Source organism: Arachis hypogaea, chromosome 12 (genome assembly GCF_003086295.3).
Source record: "Arachis hypogaea cultivar Tifrunner chromosome 12, arahy.Tifrunner.gnm2.J5K5, whole genome shotgun sequence".
NCBI lineage: Eukaryota > Viridiplantae > Streptophyta > Magnoliopsida > Fabales > Fabaceae > Arachis > Arachis hypogaea.
The window spans coordinates 84,436,769-84,455,972 of NC_092047.1; positions in this window are offsets into that span (position 1 = coordinate 84,436,769).

A 19,204-nucleotide genomic window follows, 5' to 3' on the forward strand; every position below is an offset into this window, starting at 1 on the left:
GTTCACCAATGAACTAAGTGATCTGGATCAACTGACATTGCCTCAGAAGAGACAGGATCCTGGAAAGTTCATAATACCTTGTACCATAGGCACCATGATCTTTAAGGCTCTGTGTGACCTTGGTTCAGGGATAAACCTCATGCCCCTCTCTGTAATAGAGAAACTGAGAATCTATGGGGTACAAGCTGCTAAAATTTCATTAGAGATGGCAGACAATTCAAGAAAACAGGCTTATGGACAAGTAGAGAACGTGTTAGTAAAGGTTGAAGGCCTTTACATCCCTGCTGATTTCATAGTCCTGGATACTGGAAAGGAAGAGGATGAATCCATCATCCTAGGAAGACCTTTCCTAGCCACAGCAAGAGCTGTGATTGATGTGGACAGAGGAGAATTGATCCTTCAATTAAATAAGGACAACCTTGTGTTTACAACCCAAGGATCTCTCTCTGCATCCATGGAGAGGAAGCATAAAAAGCTTCTCTCAAAGCAGAGTCAAACAAAGCCCCCATAGTCAAACTCTAAGTTTGGTGTTGGGAGGCCACAACCAAACTCTAAGTTTGGTGTCAAACCCCCACATCCAAACTCTAAGTTTGGTGTTGGGAGGTCTCAACAGAACTCTGCACATCTGTGAGGCTCCATGAGAGCCCACTGTCAAGCTATTGACATTAAAGAAGCGCTTGTTGGGAGGCAACCCAATGTTTAATTATCTAATTTTATTTTTTGTGTTTTATTAGGTTTATGATCATGTGGAGTCACAAAATAAATATAAAAATTGAAAACGGAATCAAAAACAGCAGAAGAAAAATCACACCCTGGAGGAAGACCTTACTGGCATTTAAACGTCAGTAAGAAGCATGTTTTGGGCGTTCAACGCCAGAACAGAGCATGGTTCTGGCGCTGAACGCCAGAAATGGGCAGCATCTGGGCGTTTGAACGCCAGAAATGCACCCTGGAGGAGAGCTGGCGCTGAACACCCAGAACAAGCATAGTTCTGGCGTTCAACGCCAGAAATAGGCTACAAATGGGCGTTCAACGCCCAGAACAAGCACCAACCTGGCGCTGAACGCCCAGAGTTGTGTGCAAGGGCATTTTACATGCCTAATTTGGTGCAAGGTTGTAAATCCTTGAACACCTCAGGATCTGTGGACCCCACAGGATCCCCACCTACCTCTACTCACTTCTTCTCACCCCTCTTTCACACAATCCCATAAACACTCTTCCCCAAAACCTTTCACCAATCACCTCAATCTCTCTTCCCCATCACCTCTTCACCACTCACACCCATCCACTCTTCCCCATAAACCTACCTCATAAACTCCACCTACCTTCAAAATTCAAAATTAATTTCCCACCCAAACCCACCCTAAATGGCCGAACCTTAACCCCCCTCCCTTCCCTATATAAAGCCTTCCATTCTTCCTCATTTTCACACAACACAACCCTCTCTTCTCTTCTTGGCCGAAACACACCTTCCCCCTCCTCTCCATATTTTCTTCTTCTTCTTCTTCTTCATCTTTTCTTTCTTCTCTTGCTCGAGGGCGAGCAAAATTCTAAGTTTGGTGTGGTAAAAGCATAAGCTTTTTGTTTTTCCATTACCATTGATGGCACTTAAGACCGGAGAATCCTCTAGAAAAGGGAAAGAGAAGACAAAAGCTTCCACCTCCAAGTCATGGGAGATGGAAAGGTTCATCTCCAAAGCCCATCAAGACCACTTCTATGATGTTGTGGCCAAGAAGAAGGTGATCCCCGAGGTCCCTTTCAAACTCAAAAGAAATGAGTATCCGGAGATCCGACATGAAATTAAAAGAAGAGGTTGGAAAGTTCTAACAAACCCCATCCAACAAGTCGGCATCCTAATGGTTCAAGAGTTCTATGCTAATGCATGGATCACTAGGAACCATGATCAAAGTAAGAACCCGAACCCAAAGAATTATCTCACCATGGTTCGGGGGAAATACTTAGATTTTAGTCTGGAAAATGTGAGGTTGGCGTTCAACTTGCCAAACATGGAAGAGAACGCACGCCCCTACACAAGGAGAGTCAACTTTGATCAAAGGTTGGACCAAGTCCTCATGGACATATGTGTAGAAGGAGCTCAATGGAAGATTGACTCAAAAGGCAAACTGGTTCAACTAAGAAGACTGGACCTTAAGCCTGTAGCTAGAGGATGGTTGGAGTTCATTCAATGCTCAATCATTCCCACTAGCATCCGGTCTGAAGTTACTATAGACCGGGCCATCATGATCCATAGCATCATGATTGGAGAAGAGGTGGAAGTTCATGAGATTATACCTCAAGAACTCTACAAGGTGGCTGACAAGTCCTCCACTATGGCAAGGTTAGCCTTTCCTCACCTCATTTGCCACCTATGCAATTCGGCTGGGATTGACATAGAGGGAGATATCCTCATTAAAGAGGACAAGCCCATCACTAAGAAAAAGATGGAGCAAGCAAGAGAGCCCATTCATGGAGCTCAAGAGGCGCATGAATCTCATCACCATGAGATCCCGGAGATGCCTCAAATGCATTTTTCTCCACAAAACTATTGGGAGCAAATCAAGACCTCCCTAGGAGAACTAAGTTCCAATATGGGACAATTAAGGGTGGAACATCAAGAGCACTCCATCATCCTTCATGAAATTAGAGAAGATCAAAAAGCAATGAGGGAGGAGCAACAAAGACAAGGAAGAGACATAGAAGAGCTCAAGGACATCATTGGTTCCTCAAGAAGGAAACGCCACCATCACTAAGGTGGATTCATTCCTTGTTCTTATTTCTTCTGTTTTTCGTTTTCTATGTTAAGTGCTTATCTATGTTTGTGTCTTCATTACATGATCATTAGTAGTTAGTAACTTTGTCTTAAAGATATGAATGTCCTATGAATCCATCACCTCTCTTAAATAAAAAATGTTTTAATTCAAAAGAACAAGAAGTACATGAGTTTCGAATTTATCCTCAAACTTAGTTTAATTATATTGATGTGGTGACAATGCTTCTTGTTTTCTGAATGTATGCTTGAACAGTGCATATGTCTTTTGAAGTTGTTGTTTAAGAATGTTAAATATGTTGGCTCTTGAAAGAATGATGACTAGGAGACATGCTATTTGACAATCTGAAAATCATAAAAATGATTCTTGAAGCAAGAAAAAGCAGCAAAGAAAAAAGCTTGCAGAAAAAAAAAATAGGCGAAAAAAAAGAAAGAAAAAGCAAGCAGAAAAAGCCAAAAGCTCTTAAAACTTGAGACTGAGCGGTTAAAGTCAAGGTCCAAAGCAAAAAAAAGAGTGTGCTTAAGAACCCTGGACACCTCTAATTGGGGACTTTAGCAAAGCTGAGTCACAATCTGAAAAGATTCACCCAATTATGTGTCTGTGGCATTTATGTATCCGGTGGTAATACTAGAAAACAAAGTGCTTAGGGCCACGGCCAAGACTCATAAAATAGCTGTGTTCAAGAATCATCATACTGAACTAGGAGAATCAATAACACTATCTGAACTCTGAGTTCCTATAGAAGCCAATCATTCTGAACTTCAATGGATAAAATGAGATGCCAAAACTATTCAAGAGGCAAAAAGCTATAAGTCCCGCTCATATGATTGAAGCTATGTTTCATTGATAGTTTGGAATTTATAGTATATTCTCTTCTTTTTATCCTATTTGATTTTCAGTTGCTTGGGGACAAGCAACAATTTAAGTTTGGTGTTGTGATGAGCGGATAATTTATACGCTTTTTGGCATTGTTTTTAGTATATTTTTAGTAGAATCTAGTTACTTTTAGGGATGTTTTCATTAATTTTTATGTTAAATTCACATTTCTGGACTTTACTATGAGTTTGTGTGTTTTTCTGTGATTTCAGGTATTTTCTGGCTGAAATTGAAGGACTTGAGCAAAAATCAAATTCAGAGGTTGAAGAAGGACTGCTGATGCTGTTGGATTCTGACCTCCCTGCACTCAAAGTGGATTTTCTGGAGTTACAGAACTCAAAATGGCGCGCTTCCAATTGCGTTGGAAAGTAGACATCCAGGGATTTCCAGCAATGTATAATAGTCCATACTTTGGCCGCGTTTAGACGACGTAAAAGGGCGTTGAACGCTAGTTCTACGCTGCTGTCTGGAGTTAAACGCCAGAAACAAGTCACAAACCAGAGTTGAACGCCAGAAATACGTTACAACCTGGCGTTCAACTCCAGAAAGAGCCTCTGCACGTGTAACATTCAAGCTCAGCCCAAGCACACACCAAGTGGGCCCCGAAAGTGGATTTATACATCAATTACTTACTTCTGTAAACCCTAGTGACTAGTTTATTATAAATAGAACTTTTTACTATTGTATTAGACATCCAGGATTGTATTCTGATCATGTGATCACGTTTTAGGGGGCTGGTCATTCGGCCATGCCTGGACCTTTCACTTATGTATTTTTAACGGTAGAGTTTCTACACTACATAGATTAAGGTGTGGAGCTCTGCTATTCCTCAAAGATTAATGCAAAGTACTACTATTTTCTATTCAATTCATCTTATTTCGCTTCTAAGATATTCATTCGCACTTCAACCTGAATGTGATGAACGTGACAATCATCATCATTCCCTATGAACGCGTGCATGACAACCACCTCCTTTCTACCTTAGATTGAATGAGTGTCTCTTAGATCTCTTAATCGGAATCTTCGTGGTGTAAGCTAGAATGATGGCGGCATTCAAGAGAATTCGGAAAGTCTAAACTTTGTCTGTGGTATTCCGAGTAGGATTCAATGATTGAATGACTGTGACGAGCTTTAAACTCGCGATTGCTGGGCGTAGTGACAGACGCAAAAAGAGGGTGAATCCTATTCTAGCATGATCGGGAACCTCAGATGATTAGCCGTTCCGTGACAGGGCATCTTGGACCATTTTCACAAGAGGAGGGGATGTAGCCACTGACAACGGTGATGCCCTTGCATAAAGCCAGTCATAGAAAGGAGTAAGATTGATTGGATGAAGATAGCAGGAAAACGGAGGTTCAGAGGAATGATTGCATCTCCACACGCTTATCTGAAATTCTCACCAATGATTTACATAAGTATTTCTATCCTTCTTTTATTACTACATTTCGAAAACTACATAACTATTTTATATCCGCCTGACTGAGATTTACAAGGTGACCATAGCTTGCTTCATACCAACAATCTCCGTGGGATTCGACCCTTACTCACGTAAGGTATTACTTGGACGACCCAGTGCACTTGCTGGTTAGTTATGCGAAGTTGTGAAGATATGTTTAGACCATGGTTCTGTGCATCCGTTTTTGGTGCCATTGCCAGGGAATCAATTTCGAATAATAATTCACAACCTGAGTAACAATTTCGCATACCACTCACGCTTCCAGTTGCGTGACTCTGATAGCTCGGACATTACGACAACACTTATACTATTTAATACTAAAATATGAGCCTGTTTAAAACTTTTAACCGCAATACCGATCCAAAAGAATACTTTCGTTCCATAACGTACATCCATAAATACCATACAACTTACAAAACTCATAAAGAGTACATCCATATATATATACATAATATTATAAGCAGTAGTCAATACAATTCCTATCCCTCTTACAGAATATCTCAAGATAAAGGCGAGGGTACAAATAATAACCTAAAGCAATACAGAACATCTCAACAACAAATAAATAAGCTCTTCATAACTTCTGCGCCCATATCCTGAAAGGGGAAAAATGTAGGGGGTGAGAACATCATCCTCGAAAGGGTTCTCAGTAGAGGATTTTTGGGAATTACTGTAATAGGATACGTGAAGATAATCGCACCAGTGATTAATAACCGTCTTATGCCTCTTTTCAAAAACAACGGTTTACAATAAAAGTAAAGTCGGAAATCTTTTCTGAAAGAGGAACCGTTCAATTTTCAAAACATCAAAAGCCTTTCAAAAAGGTTTATCTAAACTGAACCAAAATAGCCTTTCATATTTTATTCCAAACCAAAAACACAAAGCCGAAATCAACCATCAGTTCATCTCATTCCAACCACGGCCCTAAGCCCAAACAATCCAACAACAACCAATCACCACAATCCAACATAGTCCCAGTAGCAAACACAAATAGGAAGATGCAAGCACAAACAAATAATTATTGCAAGTAGAACAGTTAGCAATTAATCACATAGGCAAACCAAGTATAATATGCACACCCAAACAATGTCACATAAATGCATATGATGCATGCCTGTCCCTAGTGGCTGATGATATCATCTGTCAGTTATATAGCCAACCCGACACGTCCTGGTAGCTAACCATGGACAGAAACACCCATCGCGGAGCAAGTAGGTTTGAGCTACAACCCCATTGCTACTACCCGCTCAACCCAGAGCCAGTGGAACAACCACTACTGCGGCTACTACCCATGTGGGTGTTTAACAACTCAACCTGGAGCGAGTGGAATCACCACTACTACCGCTACTACCCAGGCGTCACAGTCTTTGACCTGGAGCAAGTGGGACGAACCACAACCCTTGCTACTACCCAGGTATCTCAAGCATATATTCATTCAGTCCCAGTCATGGATCAACATCCATCTCAGCCATCCGGCTTAAATTCATAATTCATTGTCAGCCATACGGCCCATAGCTCATTCGGCAATCAGCCATAAATCAATATCATACACAGCCATTCTGGCTCGCAGTTCAATCCAAAACCAGCCAAAATTCATAAAACCGGCATTTAAGCCATAAATAACTTTTTCTCAAATCGTTTCACTTTGAAATCAAGTTGCAACTCTTTTCAGCCTTGGCTTTAGAAATCTCGTTTCTCAAATCATCTCAGGCTCATAAGCCAAATTTACTCAAAATGAGTTCCCTTTTTAAAACAAAGCCGCTCTCGGCATTCCCTTTCCAAAACTTCCAAAAACATGGAAAGTTAAAGATTCATTTTGAAACATTCAAAATCATCCCTCCAACAATGGAATTTTATAACAAAAGCTTCTCGGCAGAGTCCCAAGTATTTAGGGAAGGTCAACCTATATCAATTCCTTAAAATTCATTGAAACTCTTAAAATCATGGATTCTCGGTTCAAGTAAATAAAACTGAATTTATTATGAAACCGACCATACAAAATCACAAGTTCCAACCCGGTCCAAAAATCAACTCGTTTGAAAAGGAACCGGTTCATTTGAATCAAACCACTTTTAGGTTTCTTTTTGGAACCCATTTTTCTAACTCTTCCAAAATGCCTCAAACTTAATTACTCAATCAAAAGTCTAGATTCCTTTAAAATCACTAAAAGCTCCTTTTTATATTGAAATCAATATTAGAGTATCATTATTTCCTTCAGTGATTCAAACGGTAAAAATAGTTCCTTTCTAAATAAGCCGAACTCAACGCATAAAGTTCATTAAATAAATTAAGCTTGAAAACATAAATATTCTCTTACTAAATCAAATAATACAATCTCTCAAATCCAATCCTTTTTAAATAACTTTTCAAACAAGACTAGGATTTTGTAGAAATTTCGGCAGCACCTCCCCTAAAACTTGGACTTTTGCCACCCGGTTCGGGTCCCAACTAAACCGTTTCTCATTCCTTTTCAACAGCTCAAAATCAGAAATCAATTCAAAGCAAGCTAAATCCAACAGTCGCCTCAGTGGCATATTTCAAGAAAACCATTTCAAGATCAACTCAATATCAACCGATTTAACTCATTTCCAAAGCTTTAAAGAAACGGCTCAATAACAAATCATTTGTCCAAAACCAAGTCAATTAAAGTAAACCAGGCTGAATTCAAAAGTGCGTTCGACTTTTCACATTATCAAGATAATTAACTCAATTCAAATCAATCCTCAACGGATCAAACTCAGATTTCAAATCTTTAAAGAATCAACCTCAAAACATTATATTTCACAAGCCGCACAACAATTCAGCCAAACAAGCATCCTTAACCATTCGAGACAATCAAATAACACACAAGGCAGATACAATCACCAAATACCAATTGTCTCATATCAGTATCCATATGTAATAATTCCAATGCATAAAACATAGTTTTTGGAAAGCGCCCCTACCTCAAAACGCAAACCATAACCCAAACGCATCACCGGAACCTCCTCTCTTAAACCGAAATCGCCAACAATCGCAACCTCGGCTCCAAGCCACTCTCGCGGTAACCACAGCAACACTAATCGCGACATATAACAATAGAAACTCAATCTTATAGCAATTGATGCCGCAAAACCTTAGTGTATAATGACAAAATAGTAACTAGAGAGCTTCCAAATCGAAAATTCTTACCGAACGAAGAAGGAACGACTGAACCGGAACAGCGGCGGTCTTCGAACCGGTTCAACGGCAGCCCGGCAGCCACCTCAAGCGGCAGCGACGACAATTTCCGATCGCGCCAACTGAAACCAACACGCAGTGACTATAGTATTCCCGGAATTCAAAAAGGACAGAAACCACAATTAAAACCCTTACCGTCAACCTTTTCCGGCGACGACAGCAGGGTCTCAAGTGGCAGAGGCCCAGCCCGGAGCTCCGGCGGTGATTCCGGAAGTCACAGAACCACTCCCGGCGGTCAAAACACAGGGCACAGCTTCTTCTTCCGACCGTGACACCTGCGGCGGCCTGAATCCTTTTCCGACGACGGTGAGAACCCCAACAGCACGGCGCGGTTCAGTTTGCTCCATAGCACAGCGGCGACCGGACCTCCAGCTCGCGTCGTCCTCTCTCCCAGTGGCGCTCAGTCTCAACCTTCCTCTCCGACGCGACGTGGTGGCGACCGACGCAGCTCGTGGCTCCACAGGGACTCCTTCTCTCTCCCAACGTCGCTCACTCACGGTGGACCAGGGAAACAGAAACGGAGCCCCATCGTGCTTCTCATTCGGAGCTGGCAAGGACGACGGCGCGGTGACCCCGATGGCGACAGATCGGCGAGGATGAGCTCCTCTGGCTCGCGCGCGACAGCTGCTTCCCCTCAAACCCTGTTCTGCACGAATAGTGGCGACGCAGGAAACTTCGACGGCGTCAAATCGGTGGCAACATGGTGGTGCGACGGTGACCCTGGCAGCATGGACTGCTACGGCGGCGCGGCGCGGTGAGGCGCGATGGCAGCGATGAGCTCCCTCCTCCCGCTCTCGCTGCAGCTCAATCTCCCTTTCCCTCTTTGATTCTGCTACTTTTAGTCGTGGAAGGTGAAACCATGGGTGTTGTTGTCCGTGGGTGAAAGGGAAGGCAGGTAGGGTTTCGGCTGCTGGGTTGGAGGCTTTAGGGTTTCATTTTTTAAACTTAGGGTTAAGGGCAATTTGGTAATTTCACTTAAAATTGGGAATAATATAGTAATTGAAACCCAAATTAAATCCAACACTAATTATATATAGAAAATACCATTTGCTCACCAATTTCGCAAATTATTTTCAATAAAATGCCCAAATCAAATAATTATAAATAATATACTTAATTTCTTCATTTTTCTAAAATAGCAATATTAATATTTAAAATATTACTTATCTAATCCAAATCATATAAAATCCTTATTATTTCATAACTATCAACTTTATAATTCAAATATAGAAAATAATCCAATAATTGTGAAATTGGATAATAATCATAACTTATCTCAAATCCAATAAATCAAAACTTGCCTTAATCATCTTTAATAAACTGATTTTCGAAATTAAGGCTATAAATAACTATATGATTTGAGACTTGATCATAATAAGACTTTTTAAAAGTTCTGGGTCTTACATCCCACCCACCTTATAAAAATTTTCGTCCTCGAAAATTGATACAAAACGAAAGAAATTTCATAACAGTTCATCCTTGAACACATTTAAGGAAGAAGCAAACATATCTCAAAATATAAACATATATATGGTTTTCAAATACTTGGATGGTCGTATGCATAAGGATACAAAGGTAGGGGTGTGATTGCAAAGCAAACGTCACAAGATAGGCTCAATGCACAAGGTCATATGATCTCAAAGCTTTACAAAAACTTGAGGTACCAAATAGGATGCAAATCAAGATGGGCGTTCACAAAGCAATTATGACATGGTTCAAACATGTGATAGTAAGGCAAGGCATTGAAGGTTATAAAACATGATGGGGTTAAAACGACGTGCTTAACCTCCGCACACTAATCTCATCTCAACCTCCAAGCTTCAACTTTCCAACCCCATTAAGCACTTTACAATCCTCATATCCGATCATAGGCCAGACAACTGCAAGCCCATTCGCAAGGAACGAAACACCCAAAATTCATAACGTTGCACACCTACCGCTTCAACTTCCGTATACACATATCACATCTTAAAGAACTAACGCATCGCGTTACTACGTCTACAAGTCGCACGTGATATCAAAACAATTCTCGAGTCTACTCAGAAGGATACCAGATTTAGAACGGAGAGACAATTGTCAAGGGTAATACTCATAGATTTAAGAGAATGTATCCAATTCCTAGATAAACAAAGACGCTCAAGCAATGAAGTTTGCTAGAAATAAATCAATTGACAACTTCAAAGATAACCCTTGGATCCAAGAAATTCAATAGGACCAATAAGAAGAGAACCAGCGCCTTAGTTCGAAACAAATTCAAATTGAGTCTAAGAAGCATGAGGTTTACAGAAGAGAATATTTCAAACCCAAGACAAAGCTCACAGAACTCAAGAGCATGATTAAAAATACTTTCGAATACATTATTCATGAAAGAGTCGAAAATTTGCGAAAAAAACCACTTTGCAGTCTAGAAGAAAAGTTGAGCAGCAAACATCCTTCAAGAGAGTAGCAAAAGCATAAATGTGGCTTTACTTCAATACAATTTCATGTTGAAGTAGATTTTGTAGAGTTCCAAAAACAAAATGCACACAACTTTGGCTAAGAGCTAAAATATTTCCTCAAATATTTTAGAAAGATATTTAGATGCACAACTTAACCAAAAGCAGTTCATAAAAACTCGAAAGTAATCAAATGCTTGTTCAAAATTCTCAAAATTTCATATTCAAACAAGCGTGTATAACATTTATAGCCAGTATGAAAGAGGGAGTTAAACTCTTTTTAGAAAAGAAACTCAGAAGTAAAAATTTGCTTACAATTTGGTAAAGGAAATAAGTGATGTGTTACAAACGAACCGATTTCCACTAAACAAGGAAGCTCTCCAAGGCCTCATTTAAAATAGCGCATGCCGATTTTTAAATTAACTTCATCAAAATTGAACAATGGTTTTCAATCTCAATCAAGCAACAGAAAGTAAATTCCGTTTAATATTTCTTCAAAGAGAATTCAAAACTTCTTTAAAAAGTTCAGAACAAGACTCCAAAAGTGTTCTTGAAATCACCATCTCAGAAGAACATTCAAGAAGTTTAAGATGTACTAAAAAGGAGTCAAGCCATACTAGAAAAGATCTTAAACCAAAGTAGTCCAAACAAGATTCACTAGGCATGAGTCATCAAACAAGCTTTCAATTGATCCAAAAGAAAAAGTCATAGGAAAAGACAACTCAATCATTTGTGATTTCTCAATGATAAATCTTTGACTAAAAACTCTTGTAGAGATAATGGGAGAATAAATAATGCACTAACTTGAAACGAATTAAACTGACCCTCATAAGGATGAGATTCACAAGAGAGGACAAACCAAGATCAATAGTAATGTTCACAAAATGTAAAAGATTACTCAAAAATAAAGTAAAGTATGACATTCATAGGGATGAAAGGTTAAATAGAGAATTTAGCCTGTTCATAGGAAGAAAGCTATGAGTCCAACACTTTCAAAAGAACAACCATGGCACAAACCATATAGCATGCTAAATCAAACTCAATACAAAATAAGTTAGGTAAAGCTTATCAAATGAAACTCAACCAGGATAAAAGTGAAAAATCTTTCCTTTCCAAAATTTTGAAAAATATCCAAATACATAATCAAATGAAGATGTCCATTGGAACTATAGTAAAGTTACTAGAAAGTCAACTTGTATTTTAAGTAGGTGCAGTTCTATAAACCAGTAAAAGTACAGTCGAGGTATTAGGAGTAAATAATTGTTAAACTATATAAGAAATCTTCAAAGTTCATATATAGATAAGTATGTATCTAATCAACAGTAATTTTTATAAAAATCTCAAAATTGGCTATAATTCACTGTCAAATAAGAGGAAAACTGAATCAACAATTTCTCTAATAATGGATTTGGAATCCGGAGTTAAAATGCACAGCGCATTAGGACAAGTTCAAAGTCATATCAAAGGATACATGAATCAAAAAGAACTCGAACAGAGGAAGACAGATGCAACAAGAATCTTAAACCAGCATATGCACTTAAGGTCAAACAAGAATGCATATGGATAGAGGAATAGAATTGAAGAATCAAACTACTTTTCAAAAGGATTAGCAAACAAGAACTTCAAGTTAGGACATGAAAGAACAGGTCGACTCGAATAGAATTCAAGATACACAACTGAATAGCCTCGAGAAATAGTTTCTAACGTTCCCCCAAAACCTGAGATTCGCTTTACTCGAAACTCGTATATCATCTATGATAACCCATCAGTGCTTTCATATACATAATTCACTAGTATTAAGCCGGCCAAACTTAATATCAGGAATTATGCAATGCAAGACTAACAGCGTTAATCAATAGACCATCATGTGCATAAAGCTCTAATTCTCGTCATTCGACAAGACCTAATACATGACAAACGCTCAGAGTATGCAGTTGAAGCATAGTCGGTCCATTCCTCAGGCTCTACAGGAAGGACTACTCTGATACCATAATGTAACACCCTAACTACCAAAGCTCATGCTTCCGGCTGCGTGACTCTGATAGCTCAGACATTACGACAACACTTATACTATTTAACACTAAAATATGAGCTTGTTTAAAACTTTTAACCGCAATACCGATCCAAAAGAATACTTTCATTCCATAACGTACATCCATAAATACCATACAACTTACAAAACTCATAAAGAGTACATCTATATATATATATATATATATATATATATATATATATATATATATATATATATATACATAATATTATAAGCAGTAGTCAACATAATTCCTATCCCTCTTACAGAATATCTCAAGATAAAGGCGAGGGTACAAATAATAACTTAAAGCAATACAGAACATCTCAACAACAAATAAATAAGCTCTTCATAACTTCTGCGCCCATATCCTGAAAGGGGAAAAATGTAGGGGGTGAGAACATCATCCTCGAAAGGGTTCTCAGTAGAGGATTTTTGGGAATTACTGTAATAGGATACGTGAAGATAATCGCACCAGTGATTAATAACCGTCTTATGCCTCTTTTCAAAAACAACGGTTTACAATAAAAGTAAAGTCGGAAATCTTTTCTGAAAGAGGAACCATTCAATTTTCAAAACATCAAAAGCCTTTCAAAAAGGTTTATCTAAACTGAACCAAAATAGCCTTTCATATTTTATTCCAAACCAAAAACACAAAGCCGAAATCAACCATCAGTTCATCTCATTCCAACCACGGCCCTAAGCCCAAACAATCCAACAACAACCAATCACCACAGTCCAACATAGTCCCAGTAGCAAACACAAATAGGAAGATGCAAGCACAAACAAATAGTTATTGCAAGTAGAACAGTTAGCAATTAATCACATAGGCAAACCAAGTATAATATGCACACCCAAACAACGTCACATAAATGCATATGATGCATGCCTGTCCCTAGTGGCTGATGATATCATCTGTCGGTTATATAGCCAACCCGACACGTCCTGGTAGCTAACCATGGACAGAAACACCCATCGTGGAGCAAGTAGGTTTGAGCTACAACCCCATTGCTACTACCCGCTCAACCCAGAGCCAGTGGAACAACCACTACTGCGGCTACTACCCATGTGGGTGTTTAACAACTCAACCTGGAGCGAGTGGAAACACCACTACTACCGCTACTACCCAGGTGTCACAGTCTCTGACCTGGAGCAAGTGGGACGAACCACAACCCTTGCTACTACCCAGGTATCTCAAGCATATATTCATTCAGTCCCAGTCATGGATCAACATCCATCTCAGCCATCCGGCTTAAATTCATAATTCATTGTCAGCCATACGGCCCATAGCTCATTCGGCAATCAGCCATAAATCAATATCATACACAGCCATTCTGGCTCGCAGTTCAATCCAAAACCAGCCAATATTCATAAAACCGGCATTTAAGCCATAAATAACTTTTTCTCAAATCGTTTCACTTTGAAATCAAGTTGCAACTCTTTTCAGCCTTGGCTTTAGAAATCTCGTTTCTCAAATCATCTCAGGCTCATAAGCCAAATTTACTCAAAATGAGTTCCCTTTTTAAAACAAAGCCGCTCTCGGCATTCCCTTTCCAAAACTTCCAAAAACATGGAAAGTTAAAGATTCATTTTGAAACATTCAAAATCATCCATCCAACAATAGAATTTTATAACAAAAGCTTCTCGGCAGAGTCCCAAGTATTTAGGGAAGGTCAACCTATATCAATTCCTTAAAATTCATTAAAACTCTTAAAATCATGGATTCTCGGTTCAAGTAAATAAAACTGAATTTATTATGAAACCGACCATACAAAATCACAAGTTCCAACCCGGTCCAAAAATCAACTCGTTTGAAAAGGAACCGGTTCATTTGAATCAAACCACTTTCAGGTTTCTTTTTGGAACCCATTTTTCTAACTCTTCCAAAATGCCTCAAACTTAATTACTCAATCAAAAGTCTAGATTCCTTTGAAATCACTAAAAGCTCCTTTTTATATTGAAATCAATATTAGAGTATCATTATTTCCTTCAGTGATTCAAATGGTAAAAATAGTTCCTTTCTAAATAAGCCGAACTCAACGCATAAAGTTCATTAAATAAATTAAGCTTGAAAACATAAATATTCTCTTACTAAATCAAATAATACAATCTCTCAAATCCAATCCTTTTTAAATAACTTTTCAAACAAGACTAGGATTTTGTAGAAATTACGGCAGCACTTCCCCTAAAACTTGGACTTTTGCCACCCGGTTCGGGTCCCAACTAAACCGTTTCTCATTCCTTTTCAACAGCTCAAATCAGAAATCAATTCAAAGCAAGCTAAATCCAACAATCGCCTCAGTGGCATATTTCAAGAAAACCATTTCAAGATCAACTCAATATCAACCGATTTAACTCATTTCCAAAGCTTTAAAGAAACGGCTCAATAACAAATCATTTGTCCAAAACCAAGTCAATTAAAGTAAACCAGGCTGAATTCAAAAGTGCGTTCGACTTTTCACATTATCAAGATAATTAACTCAATTCAAATCAATCCTCAACGGATCAAACTCAGATTTCAAATCTTTAAAGAATCAACCTCAAAACATTATATTTCACAAGCCGCACAACAATTCAGCCAAACAAGCATCCTTAACCATTCGAGACAATCAAATAACACACAAGGCAGATACAATCACCAAATACCAATTGTCTCATATCAGTATCCATATGTAATAATTCCAATGCATAAAACATAGTTTTTGGAAAGCGCCCCTACCTCAAAACGCAAACCATAACCCAAACGCGTGATCGGAACCTCCTCTCTTAAACCGAAATCGCCAACAATCGCAACCTCGGCTCCAAGCCACTCTCGCGGTAACTACAGCAACACTAATCGCAACATATAACAATAGAAACTCAATCTTATAGCAATTGATGCCGCAAAAACTTAGTGTATAATGACAAAATAGTAACTAGAGAGCTTCCAAATCGAAAACGCTTACCGAACGAAGAAGGAACGACTGAACCGGAACAGCGGCGGTCTTCGAACCGGTTCAACGGCAGCCCGGCAGCCACCTCAAGCGGCAGCGACGACAATTTCCGATTGCGCCAACTGAAACCAACACGCAGTGACTATAGTATTCCCGGAATTCAAAAAGGACAGAAACCACAATTAAAACCCTTACCGGCAACCTTTTCCAGCAACGGCAGTAGGGTCTCAAGTAGCAGAGGCCCAGCCCGGAGCTCCGGCGGTGATCCCGGAAGTCACAGAACCACTCCCGGCGGTCAACACACAGGGCACAGCTTCCTCTTCCGAACGCGACACCTGCGGCGGCCTGAATCCTTTTCCGACGACGGTGAGAACCCCAACAGCACGGCGCGGTTCAGTCTGCTCCATAGCACAGCGGCGACCAGACCTCCAGCTCGCGTCGTCCTCTCTCCCAACGGCGCTCAGTCTCAACCTTCCTCTCCGACGCGACGTGGTGGCGACCGACGCAGCTCGTGGCTCCACAGGGACTCCTTCTCTCTCCCAACGTCGCTCACTCACAGCAGACCAGGGAAACAGAAACGGAGCCCCATCGTGATTCTCGTTCGGAGCTGGCAAGGATGACGGCGCGGTGACCCCGATGGCGACAGATCGGCGAGGATGAGCTCCTCTGGCTCGCGCGTGACAGCTGCTTCCCCTCAAATCCTCTTCTGCACGAATAGTGGCGACGCAGGAAACTTCGACGGCGTCAAATCGGTGGCAACATGGTGGTGCGACGGTGACCCTGGCAGCATGGACTGCTACGGCGGCGCGGCGCGGTGAGGCGCGATGGCAGCGATGAGCTCCCTCCTCCCGCTCTCGCTGCAGCTCAATCTCCCTTTCCCTCTTTGATTCTGCTACTTTTAGTCGTGGAAGGTGAAACCATGGGTGTTGCTGTCCGTGGGTGAAAGGGAAGGCAGGTAGGGTTTCGGCTGTTGGGTTGGAGGCTTTAGGGTTTCATTTTTTAAACTTAGGGTTAAGGGCAATTTGGTAATTTCACTTAAAATTGGGAATAATATAGTAATTGAAACCCAAATTAAATCCAACACTAATTATATATAGAAAATACTATTTGCTCACCAATTTCGCAAATTATTTTCAATAAAATGCCCAAATCAAATAATTAGAAATAATATACTTAATTTCTTCATTTTTCTAAAATAGCAATATTAATATTTAAAATATTACTTATCTAATCCAAATCATATAAAATCCTTATTATTTCATAACTATCAACTTTATAATTCAAATATAGAAAATAATCCAATAATTGTGAAATTGGATAATAATCATAACTTACCTCAAATCCAATAAATCAAAACTTGCCTTAATCATCTTTAATAAACTGATTTTCGAAATTAAGGCTATAAATAACTATATGATTTGAGACTTGATCATAATAAGACTTTTTAAAAGTTCTGGGTCTTACATTAGGCCCGATCCAACCCGTTAGCGTTTTTAACCCGTTTGGTCTACTTTTGGGCAAAACCTTTAAGATTAGTGTCCGATTTTCAATTCTAAATTATATTTATCCTTTCAAAATAATAAATCAATTTTCCAAAATATTATTTTTCTCAAAACACAGTACCGGACAGGTTTAAACCGATTTGACCGGTTCGGCTGTCGGTTTGCGGTTTTTCTCGATTTTTTGCAGAAAATATATTTTCTGACTCAGAAAAATTCCTTGAAACCAAATTTCACCTTTATATTTTGAAATTAAAATTTTTAAATTTTGAATCTATTTCAGGCACTAAAAATATTTTATTAAAACAGTTTTACGTGAAAACTCAAGTTCTTACAGAACCGCTAGTAAATATAAATGCATTTTAATCTCTTTAAATTTTACTATTGTAATGAATTGAAACAAATGATAATTGAGATATTCTTTGGTTATCATAACAAGGTCAAACAATGATAAATAATAGTGCAAACAGAGAGGGAGAGATTTTGTGGGAGAATGAATAACTGCACCGAATGAGAGAAATGGGAGGGGAAAAAATCTATGTTAAGAAATCATATTTTATCCTTCAATATTTTTCTCTTATATTTTTTTATTTTACTTATAAAATATATAATAAAAGATTACACTTTATTCTTTTAAGTGAATTAAACAATTAAGATCTGATTCTATTTTATAGTACATGGAGTGTGTTAATCAATATTATCACATGCTCAAATACAGAGTCTAAATGCTAATCAAGGTTTAGAAAACCGGATCGGTCATCAAACCGCTCTAGCTACTGGTTCACTGATTTATTGGTCCAACCGGTTTAACCGGTGGTTCAACCGAAAGAACCGTTTCAGAATAAAATAATAAATAAATTATATATAAACATCATAAAATATAATTATAGTCTAATATAAATCTTAAATATCTTCCAAATTTAAAATATTATATGAAATGTCAACCAAATCCATATGATCTTATCAAAATACAAAGATAAAAAGTGAAAAGAGCAATGGTGCAAACAGCAACAATACAACTAGAAATAATCATTAATCACTCCTAAATTAATTCAAAATAGTAGCATAACAAATGATCACCCCTAAATTAATTCAAAACAGCAGCATAACAAAATCACTAATCACAAATCACTTATCACAAATTCAAAATTCAAAACACTCAGTGCCATAATTCCATAACAAAACAGCAGTATAAGTGCATAACAAGTTAACAACAGCAGCCTTAACAAGTCACTAATCAGTAATCACAAATTCCAAACTCAAATCAGCAGCATTACAAAAGACCTAAGAAATCACAAATCACAAATTCAACCTCAAATCCCTGAAAGAGTAACACAGACTCAACTTTTCACTAACCTCAAATCAGTAAATCAGTAAATCAGTAAATCAGCATTGATCAAACTAAATGTATACCAGCTACCTTCCATTTATTTTTGTATTTTGCAACCCCTGGTTCTGTTTTGCAGTTTTGCTTCCTTCCACTTGATCACATTAGATGTATTGAATCTAATTGCCAACCCTTCATCTAATGGCATAGCCCCCTTAACTGAAAGCCACAATTTGGTGGTGTCCCACTTGCCCATTAATGTCTCCCACAATTTGGTACAGAAGGTTTCATATTCAGCTTGACAAAAATGCCAGAGCTTCCATTTCCACCAACCTCAGAAATTCAACCTGAAATCCCTGAAAAAGAGTAACACAAACACAATGAAAATTAACAGCATGTTCTTAACCACAACACAAGACCATATCAGCAATTCTGCCTACAGCATTCAGCCATTCAACAATATTGCAAAACAGAGTAAGTTTCCACTTTCCAGCATTAACAAAACACCAAAACAGAGTAACAAATTAAAAATTAGAGTAAAGTATCGTTATTGTCCCCAACATTTGGGGTAAGTCCCAAAGTTGTCCCTAACGTTTCAATCATCCTATTTAAATCCCTAATGTTTCAAAATTGACTCAATGTTGTCCTGCCGTTAGGAA